The sequence below is a fragment of the Oncorhynchus keta genome, chromosome 18 (genome assembly GCF_023373465.1).
Source record: "Oncorhynchus keta strain PuntledgeMale-10-30-2019 chromosome 18, Oket_V2, whole genome shotgun sequence".
Taxonomy (NCBI): domain Eukaryota; kingdom Metazoa; phylum Chordata; class Actinopteri; order Salmoniformes; family Salmonidae; genus Oncorhynchus; species Oncorhynchus keta.
The window spans coordinates 20,754,555-20,768,663 of NC_068438.1; positions in this window are offsets into that span (position 1 = coordinate 20,754,555).

A 14,109-nucleotide genomic window follows, 5' to 3' on the forward strand; every position below is an offset into this window, starting at 1 on the left:
CGGGCTAAGGATCCCTGCTCCTCCTGGCCACGCTGCTTGGTCCTTTGGTGTTGGGTAGTTCTGTCACGCCTGTCTTCGGAAGGAGTGGACCAAGGCGCAGTGTGGTAAGTGTTCATGATTTTATTTGATCACAAAACACTCAAACAAAATAAACAAGAGGGAAAACCAAAACAGTTCTTCTGTAAGGTGCATAAACTATACACAAAACAACTACCCACAAAACACAGGTGGGAAAAAGGCTGCCTAAGTATGATTCCCAATCAGAGACAATGATAGACAGCTGTCCCTGATTGAGAACCCTACCTGGCCAAAACAGAGAAATAAAGAAACTAGAATGCCCACCCTAGTCACACCCTGGCCTAACCAAAATAGAGAATAAAAGCCTCTCTATTGCCAGGGCGTGACATTTTCAAGCCACATGTTCAGAGTCCATGCCTACAAAACAAAAGCTGGGGGAGGGAAGTGATTGTGGTGTTATAAATGATTTCCTTTATATTTTATGAAAGAAACATTTCACTCTTTACTGAGCAAGGCACAGACCATTCATGCATTGTATTGAATTCTCCTCCTCTGAACATTACTTTTTACTTATGCTTAGAGCATGCTGAAAGGCTGAGTGCTTGATGGCTGTTGAGTGGAGGGAAATGTCTCCAAGACTGGAGTGCACAGCAGCAAATTGTGTTGACTAAGTAGTGGTAGCGCTAATAGGGATGGCTGTTTATGGTAAGTGGCCACCTGCATACTGTATGTGAGCTACTCCTGCAGTATCAAGTCATTTTATACAGTTGGTGGTGGCTAGGCTGCATTTCACTGGGAGCACTGTACCCAGGTGTCATTTTGAAACACAGTGCAGTGAAGTGCAGTCTGCATTTCAAAAATGACTCACAGTATCAATTTGTATCACATAATTCTATCTGACAGAAAACTTTACAACCCCCATATATAAAAGCAGAGATCTTACCATAGGGAACGGGCTGTGTTGCATTGCCAGTTGATGGAATAGGGACTGGACACTCAGAGTAGATTCAGGTGGCTGCTGTGGTGTGTGGGTGGGGGATGAGGACTGTTGGCAGGGAGAGTATCAAGAGAGCACAGTAGTGAAAATGGACAGCAGATGGTTCTGGTTTGGGTACCGGCTGTACTGTATGCGCCTGGTTGGTTCTGGCTGGTCCTGGCTAGGCCAGTGAAATCCAAGGTGGAGCCCACCATGCCTGGCACCACTCCTGGTATCCCCTGCTGCATGGATCTTTCTAGAGTATAGGCAGAGAGCACCTTCCAGTGCCAACCAACCCTACAGGTCCCAAGCATGGGGGAGGTGACTCATAATATCAGCCCATCATCCAAGAGCTGATGTCATGGGCCCTGGTCAAAAGCAGAGCCCAATGAAGAGAGCATAGTGCCATTTGGGAGGCATACATGGACATGACCTTTATTCACAACCAAGACCCTAGGCAGTTTGTGGTTTATAGTCTTTCATAGACAAAACATGTCTGTGATCGTTGTTTCTGTAGGTACACTACCAGTAGCTAGAATGCTCACAGTACAGAGGAAATGCATTTTTGAACCACAACGCTTTAAGCAGCAAAGCAGGAGGGCCACACCTTAAACAGTTACTCTCAGGGTGAAAAGGTCATTTATGTTGACAGTCAACAACAAAACATCATGAACAAACCATTGAATATCACAAGAGAGCTGCATGCTGTACATCCTGTGGCCCCCATTCTCCTACTGTACCCTCAGCCACAAAATCTCTAATCTCTACTTGAGTCAATTATCTTAAGAGTGTTATCGTGAAAAACCGAGGGGCACGCATACTTCTTTTGCTGATCTTGATAAATGTGCCCATTATAGTTTGGAGATGTCCGGTAACTATGGGTAATAAACGAGTTAAAGATGTTGCTTTCCTAGGCAATGAGCTCTTAATTAAAAGCAGTGTAATTAGAGTTCCACCTCCTCTGAAGCGAACAAGCAGCACTACTGCATGTGCTGCTGGCTGCACCCAGCTCAGCTGACACAACAGAAAATTCACATGCAACCTTAGACCTGGGGGACAAATTATCCCGACACTGGCCAGGATGGGGGCTGTGGGGTGGAGTGAGGGAAGCAGCAAATCAATATGGCTTTATAGGCCTGAATCATACATAAATGTTCCCTCTTAGCAGGGCTATTTTCAGTCATGTTTGATCTAGTCTCTCCAGGGGAGGACTGAGAGGAGGCATGGGGAGGGTCCCATATGCAGGCTGGCTGGTGGGGTAATGGAGAACATTAAGGCTCTGTCCCCGATGGCACACTATCCCCTATATAGTGCACTTCTTTTGACCAGAGCAAATGGCACTCTATTCCCTTTATAGTGCTGTACTATAGACTAGGGCCCTATGGCCCAATGGGACACAACCTAGGACGGTTAGTTTTCCTTTCCATTAGCCTTCCTCAACACTGTCTGTTTCAAAAAATCCTGCCATGCACCCACACACACTCAATATTCATCTTTAAAAGGACATTAAGTAAAACCTGAGCAAGGCTATTCATTTACTTAACCCACATTTCTCCTGTAAATTGCTCTGGATAAGAGTGTCTGCTAAATGACAAAAAATTAATGGGGCTGGATAAATTTAACCACTCTCAAATTCATAGACAGAGCTAGAATGCAAGGACTGACCATCCATGATATCAAAATTATAATTTTTATGTTTTATAGTGTTTGATTACATTTACTTTGTTTCCAAATATTGGAATGAAATAATCTTATATTTTGGGTTCTGATGGGGTACCACAGTTGAAATAAGCTTTTTAGGCATTTCTAAGTTATTCTTCAAGAATCAATGGGTACATACAATGCATGAGCAAAAGTATGTGGACACCTGCTAGTCAAACATCTCATTCCAAAATCATGGTCATTAAATGGAGTTGGTCCCCCCTTTGCTGCTATAACAGCCTTCACTCTTTTAGGAAGGCTTTCCACTAGATGTTGGAAAATTGCTGCGGGGACTTGCTTCAATTCAGCCACGAGCATTAGTGAGGTCGGGCATTGATGTTGGGTGATTAGGCCTGGCTCGCAGTCAGCGTTCCAATTCATCCTAAAGGTGTTCGGTGGGGTTGAGGTCAGGGCTCTGTGCAGGCCAGTCAAGTTCTTCCACACTGATCTCGAAAAACCATTTCTTTATGGACCTCGCTTTGTGCACGGGGACATTGTCACGCTGAAACAAGAAAGGGCCTTCCCCAAACTCTTGTAGGCACAGAATCGTTGGTGTAACGTTTGCGCTGAGAGTCGGGAAGCAAGTTCAGGGAGTGAGTGGTTTAATAAATAAACGCAACGTAATACAAAACAAGAAAACACAAACAACGCACAGACATGACACAGATACAGAAACAATAACGCCTAGGGAAGGAACCAAAGGGAGTGACATATATAGGGAAGGTAATCAGGGAGGTGATGGAGTCCAGGTGAGTCTGAAGACGAGCAGGTGTGCGTAACGATGGTGACAGGGGTGCGCCATAACAAGCAGCCTGGTGACCTAGAGGCCAGAGAGTGAGCACCCGTGACAGTTGGAAGTACAGAATCGTCTAAAATGTCATTGTATGCTGTAGCATTAACATTTCCATTCACTGGAACTAAGGGGCCATAACAATGAAAAACAGCCCCAGACCATTATTCCCCTCCACCAAACTTTACAGTTGGCACTATGCATTAGGTCAGGTAGCATTCTCCTGGCATCCACCAAACTCAGATGGTGAAGCATGATTCATCACTCCAGAGAACGCGTTTCCACTGTTCCAGAGTCTAATGGCAGTGAGCTTTACACCACTCCAGCCACTGACATTGCACCACTGACATTGCACATTCTGATCTTAGGCTTGTGTGCGGCTGCTCGGCCATGGAAACCCATTTCATGAAGCTCACAACAAATAATTGTTGTGCTGACATTGCTTCCAGAGGGAGTTTGGAACTCGGTAGTGAGTGTTGCAACCAAGTTTTACACGCTACGCGTTTCAGCACTCAGCAGTCCTGTTCTGTGATTATGTGTGGCCTACCACTTGGCGGCTGAGCCATTGTTGTTCCTAGACGTTTCCACTTCACAATAACAGCACTTACAGTTGACCTGGGCAGCTCTAGCAGGGTAGAAATTTGACAAACTGACTTGTTGGAAAGGTAGCATCCTATGACAGTGCCACATTGAAAGTCCCTGAGCTCTTTAATAAGGCCATTCTACTGCCTATGTTTGTCTACAGAGATTGCATAGCTATCTATGTGCTTAATTTTATACACCTGTCAGCAATGGATGTGGCTGAAATAGCTGAAGCCACTCATTTGAAGGGTTGTTCACATACTTTTGTATATCTATTGTATCATTAATTGTATGTAGCAACTGCTTATTGCCCCTTCAAATCAGGCCGGCATGCAATGGAGGATACATATTTCAAAGCTCTTGCTTAAGACAATGACACCCTATTCCCTATATACGTAATTCACTACTTCTGACCAGAGCCCTAAGGGGCCCAATTGTAGCTCAGTTGGTAGAGCATGGTGCTTGTAACACCAGGGTAGTGGGTTTGATTCCTGGGACCACCCACACATAAAATGTATACATGGATGCAGAGTGTTGGTAGGGTGGCCAGGATCCAAAGATCTGGGCAAAAAATACACATGGGGTGGCAGGGTAGGCTAGTGGGTAGAGCGGTGGACTAGTAACCGAAAGGTTGCAAGTTCAAATCCCTGAGCTGACAAGGAACAAATCTGTCATTCTGCCTCTGAACAGGCAGTTAACCTGCTGTTCCTAGGCCGTCATTGAAAATAAGAATTTGTTCTTAACTGACTTGCCTAGTTAAATAAAGGTTAAAAAAATGTTTTTAAATGCATGGATGACGAGAGCAGAGCTCCCCAGAATCACTCATGGCGCCTCTATATGTATTCACTGACCGTCGGACCAACGCATTCCTGTTACACACTCTACTGTAGGTTGGAGGCCTAGCTGTGTTGATACAGGAATCGCCATAATCACAACTGGATCTGTAGAGACAGACTCTCTCTGTCCAATTAACCTTTAGACTCACAGCAGCAATAGACCCGATCACCGCTGTCATGCCTGGCCTGATCAATATATAACCATTCACACAATGCCTTTCACATAGGCATCCAAATGCAGAGATATCTCTTGTTGAATGATTTTTTTCCCTATTTTCTTTGCCTTATTGAACTTCACCTGTGCTGAGTCAGCGTTCACACCGATGTTCACACAGTCCTGATGTCTATCTACGAGTGTGATCTATGGTGCTGATTGCTGATGATAGCCCCCTAAAGGTTTGAGAGGCAATAGTTCAAACCCCAGCCCGACCTCTCCATTCCCCATCCTCCTCTCTCCAGGCCTGAGCCTACAAGCCTCATCCACCCTGGATCATTGTTGATGGAGCCATTGATCCTCTTAACGGGCCAAAGTTAATTAAAAGCAATTAGTCATGTCCTGCACTTATTGTATATTGTAGGGAGTAACCTATAGTCAACTCTTATCTATGCCCGAGGCTCTGATCCGATTGAAATATATTCTGATACTTCATATAATATGTACACACACGCATATTAACATCAAATCTAACATAATAAATAATAACTATGGTATGTAAAATATGAAAGATGTTGCCAAACTATGGTAATACTGTATGTTTTGTTTAGATATTATACAGTGCTAATGTATGATATGATTTCTCATATTCAGCATGAGACATGACAACAAGGGAAGTCCCTTTATATACATGTAATGAAAAGAGCAGTCAGTCAGTCAGCCCTTCCCTGGACCCTGTGGATGGTCTCTCACCAGAATGTCAGGCAAAATTTCACAGACTGTGAGCTTTGGCGCTACATCAGAGGCAGGTCTGTGTAGGCAGAGCACACCCACGCCACACTCCTCTTAATCCACACATAAACTCTGTTATTCCCCAGGCCCACCACACCATAAAAGATAAGTCAAAACAATGCATTCAAAACAACCTTAACAGCCCTAGAAAGGTCACAGTAGTTTCTTCTTACTAAGAACATCTGTTGTCACCGTTAATTAGATTTAGGTTCCTGCATGAGAGAGAAATGTTTGGGGCTCATGTTGTCCTTGAGACACGCTAAGTCAGTGTAGGAAATTAGGTTAATAATGTTTCAGTGACTCAGTGCCTGGAAAAAACGTTTAAACTGAAATAATAACCTTCAGTGAATTTTACGGTTTGGGTTTCTTTAGTATACAGTAGATTGGATAGTGAAATGTCTGCCGCAGTTTTATAAACTGAGAGATGATCTTTATGATACAGTTCATGAGATTCAGTCCAGTGGCATTGGATTGCAACTAAATCCTCTCCAACAACTTGAAAACCATTTAAATGTGAAACAGGAAATTGTACTTAATCCATTTTTTTTACAAACAAATGGATACCAATAAAAAAGAGCTGTTTTATTGTACTTGACAAAGTCATAAAAGAAAACATCAACAGAATACGTTGTTGTGCTTAGTGCAGACTATTAACTAAAGGCTTTGAATTATTCCCATAACAATTTCGAACCACGAATTACTGTAAAAGACTGGTGTAAATGGATAATTCACTAGAAACAAAAAACAGCTACGTTCATAGCTATAAAATAGGGACAAAAAGTGATGGCGGGCTTTAAAGCTAGAATCCTTAGTTGCTACATCCATTTATAAATACCTCCTGAGCTTAGTTCAACTGGCTTACCCCATAAAGAACCCAAAACATTGTTTTACTCCAATGTTTGTAAACATATTAAATGTAAACCAACACTGTACGGCCTCTAAACATTATTTAAACTCAAATGGATCATGGATGGTTAGTCCATGCCTCTACAGCTCTGTCTATGAATTTGAGAGTGGTTAAGTTTCTCCAGGCCCGTCCCTCAGCTTTTTACCAAAACAGAGGTTTAGAGACTCTTTGTTTTGTTTAAATCAAGGATTCTAGCTTTAATTCGGTTATAACTAAAGACTGAAGTCCTTGTGATATCAAATCTTTATTCATATGGAGGTAAAATGACAAGGCACTCAAAAGAATCATGTTGAGGAGGAATCCCCACCCCTCCCCCAGCTCTGAACAAACAGCAGACCTTCTCACAGTTGGGTGGCCCTGCCTGGCCTGGCACCCCAACCTCCTCTGGCTAATCTGGCTTTACTTGACCGCTGTGTCCACACTTCCACACACCTCTCTCTCCCCCTAACAACACATAACAAATGACTCCACAATCTTTTAAGAGATAACAATAAGACTGCACTCAGACACCCATATGCACAAAGCCTGTTCTCTATTTCAGTGTTTCCCAAACTTGGTCCTGGGGCCCCCCTGGGTGCACTTTTTTTTCTTCCCTAGCACTACACAGCTGATTCAAATAATCATAGCTTGATGATGAGCTGGTTATTTGAATCAGCTCTGTAGTGCTTGTGCAAAGGACCAAGTTTTGGAAACCCTCCTCTATTGGCCAACATAAATATAAAGAAAGACTGGGATGACCTGTGTCCCTAGCAACAGAGTTACTGGAGTCTTGGTTTGGTACAGTAGACATGCAGAACCTCATTAAAACACATAGTCTACATCCGAAATGGCTCCCTATTTCCTTACGTAGTACACTACTGACCAGGGCCCATAAGGCTCTGTTCAAAAGTAGTGCACTTTTTAGGGAATAGGGTGCCATTTGGGACACACGATAGGACTTTCTCTCCTCTATAATTAGTGACTCACTCCTGTCCAATGTCTGCTTAATGACGTCCAACATCTCAAGTAAAAAGAGAAAAAAAATGGCACTAAAAAGTCACATTTTAGCCACATTTTCCACCTAATAATCTTAGGGGCTCAACATTTTCAGTCAATAAAAAAGGTTTGGAGCCAGACATGGCAGCCAGACGGTTTTATTGCATTCTGGGATATACAAGCCAGGCTGAAAAATAAAAGTGTATCGTCACGGTTACCAGCTAGTTACCAGTCCTCTTTTCCTCATTGCCGGAGTGACACAAATTCATGACCCCTCCTCTCCAGGTAACACAGCCATGGGTGAATTGAATAACAGAGCCATGGGTCCAAACGGCAGCATGGAGCTGCCACATAGCATTTGTTCTGACGTCACCACGAGAGTCACTTGGAGATTGAGCTAATTGAAAGAGCTCAATAACTTTATGATGTTTGTCACCCTGTCTGCGAGTCAGTTTAAGTTGAGGCATAACCTAAAAAGGATTTGTTTTTTTTACTCTATGCACAGTAACTAACGGTAACAGTCACCTAAGTAATCTCTCAATAGGCATTATTACACCATATGAATCTGTCTCCTTTGATCTTCTTGGATCATGTGAATATACTCCACAATTGCCTTTTGAAGCTGTGTGATAAAAACAAACACTAACTGGTCTAAAAGAGGGTTTCAACCCTGACAGCACAGGAAGGGTGGCCAGGGGCCAAGGTTAACAATGTGCAATCTGATTCACATGGTAAACATCCCACCCTCGGGCATCCTGAGTGGTGCAGTAGTCTAAGACACTGCATCGCAGTGGTAGCTGTGCCACTAGAGATTCTGAGTTCGAGTCCAGGCTCTGTTGCAGCCGGCTGCGACCGGGAGACCCATGGGCCCAGCGTCGTCCAATTGGCCCAGCGTCGTCCGATTTAGCAGAGGGTTTGGCCGGCAGGGATGTCTTGTCCCATCGTACACTAGCGACTCCTGTGGCAGGCCAGGCACAGTGCACGCTGACACGGTCGCCAGGTGTATGGTGTTTCCTCTGGCACATTGGTGCGGCTGGCTTACGGGTTAACTGGGCAGTGCGGCTTGGTTGGGTTGTGTTTCGGAGGACGCACGGCTCTTGACCTTCGCCTCTCCCGAGTCTGTACGGAGTTGCAGCGATGAGACAAGACTGTAACGACCAATTAGATAGCATGAAAAAGGCAAAAATAAAAAACATCCCACGTTCATGATGCCATCTATAAGGTACTGTGTTATGTATTGCAAGGCTATGCCCCAAATGGCTCCCTATGGGCCCTGGTCAAAAGTTGTGCACTATATAGGGAATGGGGTGCCTGCTATTTGGGACACAGTAAGTCTTGACCAGCTCCTTTCTCTCAATCTCTGGTCCTTTTCCAAGTAAATTTTCTTCACTCATTGTGATCAGCAGGTGGTCCCATGTGATTGGACAGCGGGAAGTCAATTGTGATCATTATTGCAGGTAAACTCAGTGAGCATGAAGGTTCAACCTGACAGGAGTAATGTTGTGAAAGTGCCTGATTTGATGATGGAATATTCCTCTCCAGTCCTCCCCTCCTCTTTCCTTCAGACTGGTCCAGTCAAGGTTGAATGTTGCCTAACCTGATTATACCTAACCTTCCAGACAATGGAACTATATTTTTCCCCTCCATTGGCAGAAGAAAGTGGAAACGTCTTGTTATGCCCCAAGTCTCCGACCTGAGAGGCTCCGTCTATCTGCATCCCAAATGACACCGAATTTCCTTTATAGTGCACTACTTTTGACCAGTGCCCATAGGGCTCAGTAGTGCACTATATAGGGAATAGGGTTCCATTGGGGAAACATCCACTGCCTGCAGAAAAAGGGTCAGTCTCCTCTCCTTCCTCCTAGCAGCGGGAGCAGCAGGTCTAAACTCCAGACCAGCGCAGCGTGAGTGCAGCACAGGCCAGTGTTAAGTCCCTGTAATTAGGACTTCACGCTGCTCGCCTTTAAAGGCCTCTAGATGGGGCCTCTCACATCCCCTTCCTTTATATTTCATGCATTTTATTAGCTTTGACATCAGTTGTTTTCACCTCATCTTCCCCTCCGCTGTAAAACACGTCTGTGTTTAGTTGCGGAACAATGGTATTTCTTTGCTCCCTTTGTGTGATTTTTTCAATCATCTACCATGCTGTATACGGTACTGGTTGTGTTTAAATAACTCAAAAAGTGCTTCTACACCTGCATTGCTAGCTGTTTGGGGTTTTAGGCTGGGTTTCTGTACAGCACTTTGAGATATCAGCTGATGTACGAAGGGCTATATAAATAAATTTGATTTGATTTGAAAAAGTGCCTCTGTCTTTCTTACAACGGACAGACCTTAAAACTATTACAATGGATTTAACTTATCTGTAAGGCAAACTATCAGACAATCTAAAAGTAGTTCTGGAGAGCAAGTCCTTGAGTAGTGAAAGCAGGCATAGAGCACTGTTAGTGCATTAGGGCTTTGAACTAATATCTGAGACAGCAATCTCAAGTGATGCTCAAACAAAACCTACAACTCTCTTGGCTGTGAGCTTCATCATCAAAGCAGGAGTCATAGGATGTGTGGTGTCACATGTACAAAGGCACAGCTGGTACTATAGAAGAGCAAGGAGACAATCATAGACAATATGACAAGTGTTCTATAAGAAGACAATACTGTCAGTCTGTGAGCAAACAGACAGCAGAGCACAACGTTTGAGAGTCGGAGGGATGAGACATAAAGTGGGTGGTGTGGTGTCTACTACTGTGGTCACTGTTGCTCCTCAGCTGTCTGTGTCAGGAGGAGGGCCTGTCCTTGAACGACGGACAGCCAGAGGACAGGTGGAATAAACACCGCTATAATGCTAAGGATAACAGCAGCAGATCTTTAAAGAACAACAACATGGCCGACAGACAACCTTTCAGGCAGCCAGGGGAAATCCCTGGACAGGTGGTGCTCTCTGGCACCCTATTACCTATGTAGTGCACTAATTTTGACCAGAGATGGGTCCTGGTCAAAAGTAGAGTGTTGTTTGGGATGCAGACTCTATCTCTGACTATTTTGGCTAGTTTGTTACGTCAGTCAGGGCAATTATGTCTTATTATATCCGAATGCATTATGTCCTTTTTTGTCCAACACATTACCAAGTCATGTATGGACATTAGATGGTATAACTATAATCAACTTACTCCAGGCCAGTCCTACTACCATAGTAGTACCTAAGCCTCCACCTCCACGTGCTTTCCCTCATTCTGTTGTTTTTTTGTAGGCTGCTCCATGAATATTTCCCAGGGACCATTGCATTGTTTGGACCATTGCATTAAAATCCATTGAGGATTATATGTGCTCCAGCATTGGAGAACAATGCCGGGGGATGTGGGGGTCTTGTTGTCACGTCCCAGTGCGATGGCTGCCCACCCATTCTGATCACAGCCCCTTGCATGCCATGAGCCCAATTAGAAGTTGCTTAATCCCTCCTATGTGAAAGCATGCAGCTCTCTGCCCCTGCCTGCCTTCATTGTAGCATGTCAATGTTTTTGTGTTGAAGTAGCTTTTTCATAGCCTGGTCCCAGATATTTTGTTCTCTTGCCAACTCCATTGTTGTCATTGGCATGACAATGATTTGGCATGATAGCACAAACAAACTGGTACTCAGGCTAGCTATTGCAGGCATGGGATGTAGAGATGCATAGTTGTGGATTTTATCAAAGGGGCATTTGGCCCATGGCTGTCACAAGACCCTGATCTACAGACCTATGGTTTCCAAAGACAGTTCTGACTATACTGCACGTCCTCTGGACTCTGAGAATAGAGTAGACACAATATGCCTGAGGTAAATTATTGTAGTACTGTCCTCTGAGAGATACTGTAAGCTCCAATCACTCTCCACCGTCTCTTTACAACTGTGACTCAGTGGGAAAGAGACAAACACAGCTATCTTCTCACAGCTATCTTCTGATCCAGCAGAGAGCGAGAGCAGGCTGGGAACTACACAGCTATGGTAGCGTATAATCTGTAAAAGGCCCTCAGTCTGAACTGATCTCAAGGAACAATGTAGTTCATCAATGAAACCTTCATTGTCCTTGCTCCCAGTCTCAGAGGAGGTGCTCAGTACAAAGGGGCTTTTGTTTTGCTGTCCTTACTCAGTCTTTTCCAAAATACAAGCCTTTATCCAAAAACAATTCATATCCACCAATTCATTAAAACAAAAAAGGCTACTTCCTTCTTTCCTAAATTGCCCTGTTCATTTCGCGATAATTGTCAAATGAACGCAATGAGTTTCACTCATGCAAATTACTTAATGTACTCCACATCTAGCAACGTCTGACTTCAAAAGGTAAAAAGGAACTAAGGGAGGATAGAAACTTATGGGCAAGGAGTCATACAGTAGACTGCATGTTTCCAGGTTTACATAATGTCTGCCAAACACGTAAAGAAGGAGAGATGTCAGTTTTATAGAGGAGAGGAAAATGGTGAAAAACAAAAGCTTCAGAAGTATACCCTAAACCATCATCATGGCCTGGCCTGCTTTATGGAATGCACTGAACCGAGTCGCCGTGGAGACAGCACTCCACTGCTGATGTAAGGAGAACGCCGTCTGTCGCCCCACTTCTCTCAGAGGTGGAGTGTGTTAATCTGGGACTGTGAGGCTCCTCTTTCCAAACTGGGCAGTATGATCAGATTACGACACCCATCTGACAGACAGCAGAGTTGTTTCTTAGTCTGCCATGACATAGCATCTCTGCTGTTGGTGTTCTGCAGTCCGCAGTTCACATTACAGCACACCAATGAGAGCTGGCCCGGCCGGCGATGGCCACGTGACAAAATGTTTGTTGTAACTGCTCCGCACTCTCCCACCGTCTGCAGCAATTCCTTATTTCGTTATTTATCAGCTTTGGCCTTTGATGTTCTCTCCTTTGTGCTATGGTCGTGTTCATTAGCTAATAATTGTTGGGTTGTTCATTTGAAGGCAGGGGAGGGATAGACTCAGAGACTGGAAGTGGCCTTCTCTCTACTGTTATCTAAATGATTGGGTGCCAAATCCAGTCAAAAAAACCTGGAAACCTGGCCTTTGATCTGCTTTCATTATTGGCTACTGGTAAATTTCAAGATATTCTGCAGCATGACAAAATAACACACAGCACATCTAAGCAAACAAACTGCCTTTTTTTCTACTAGCATAGTTGCAATGGACTATTAGATACCACCACATGGCAAGACTCAAACATTGGGTGGGGTCTACCAAGAATGTTGAAAGTGTTGACTGCTGTTTTACAAGGTAACAAAAGCAAAACACATTTGCCGACAGATTCATTAAGTGTAAAAAAACACAAACCAAGACAGCTGCGGAGATGCAAGAGAGAGAGACAAAGAGCAACTGAAGCCCACCAACAGAGCTATTTACTCCTGCAGCCTGCACAAACACGCAGATAGTAACAGTGATGAATTAGGCCAGGGTTATCCCAGTTAGGCAATGTGACGGTAATAGAGAGCGGTACCGGGTGTGTTTGGGCCACTGTTGACAGTCAAGTGATGAAAGCAGAGAACGGCTGTGGACCAAATGGCTCCTTATTCCGTATGTAGTGGGCCCTGGTAAAAAGCAGTGTACTATATAGGGAATAGGGTGCCATTTGGGGGACACACCAAGACTGTAAGAGGGAAGATTTCAGCCTGACATGCCAGAGAAGATTAGGGATCTGGTTTCTCTCCTCTCTCTCTCTCTTTATCTGGGATGGAGGGAAGTGAGTGTCACTCTGGCTTCATTGAATAACAGACAATGATACTCTTCATGCCACCTCCAGAAGCAGGTTAACACAGAGGATTAGATACCAACACTTAGAGGAAGAAGAGGCCAAACTGGGGAGTATAGAAACTTATGGGCGATTAAGTAACAAAGGGGCCCTTTTGTGAACATCATGCAGTTTGATAGGATACCTTTCTTTTTTCAACTCAAGTCTAACCAGTCATTTAATATGGTAAATAAAAGTGGGATATAAACACATTATACCATTTCCTATTGGTGCAGAGGAAAAGCCCGCCCTGAAACATCATGCAATAAGTCTTTATTTTTACACCAAATCAAGGCCAACAAAAGAATGTGACTCGTCTTGCAGCAATCACTCAAGACCTCATTGGTGACAAATGGGCTTGGAGACAGGTTAATGTCAATAGATACAAGAGGAAAACCTGCTCGGACTGTGGGTGGTCAGCAAACAAACTCAACCACCTATCCCAGTACAGGTGTGATCCATTTGTCCATCACAAAGGCAGCGGGTGGGTCTATTCTCTATGTCAGTGATGGAGAGGGTGCTGACTGGGACAGGAGAGAGGTGATGGGTCAGTAACTGATCACCACAGGTGTGGAGGCTGCTGAGGGTGACAGAGATAGATGGGTTAAGG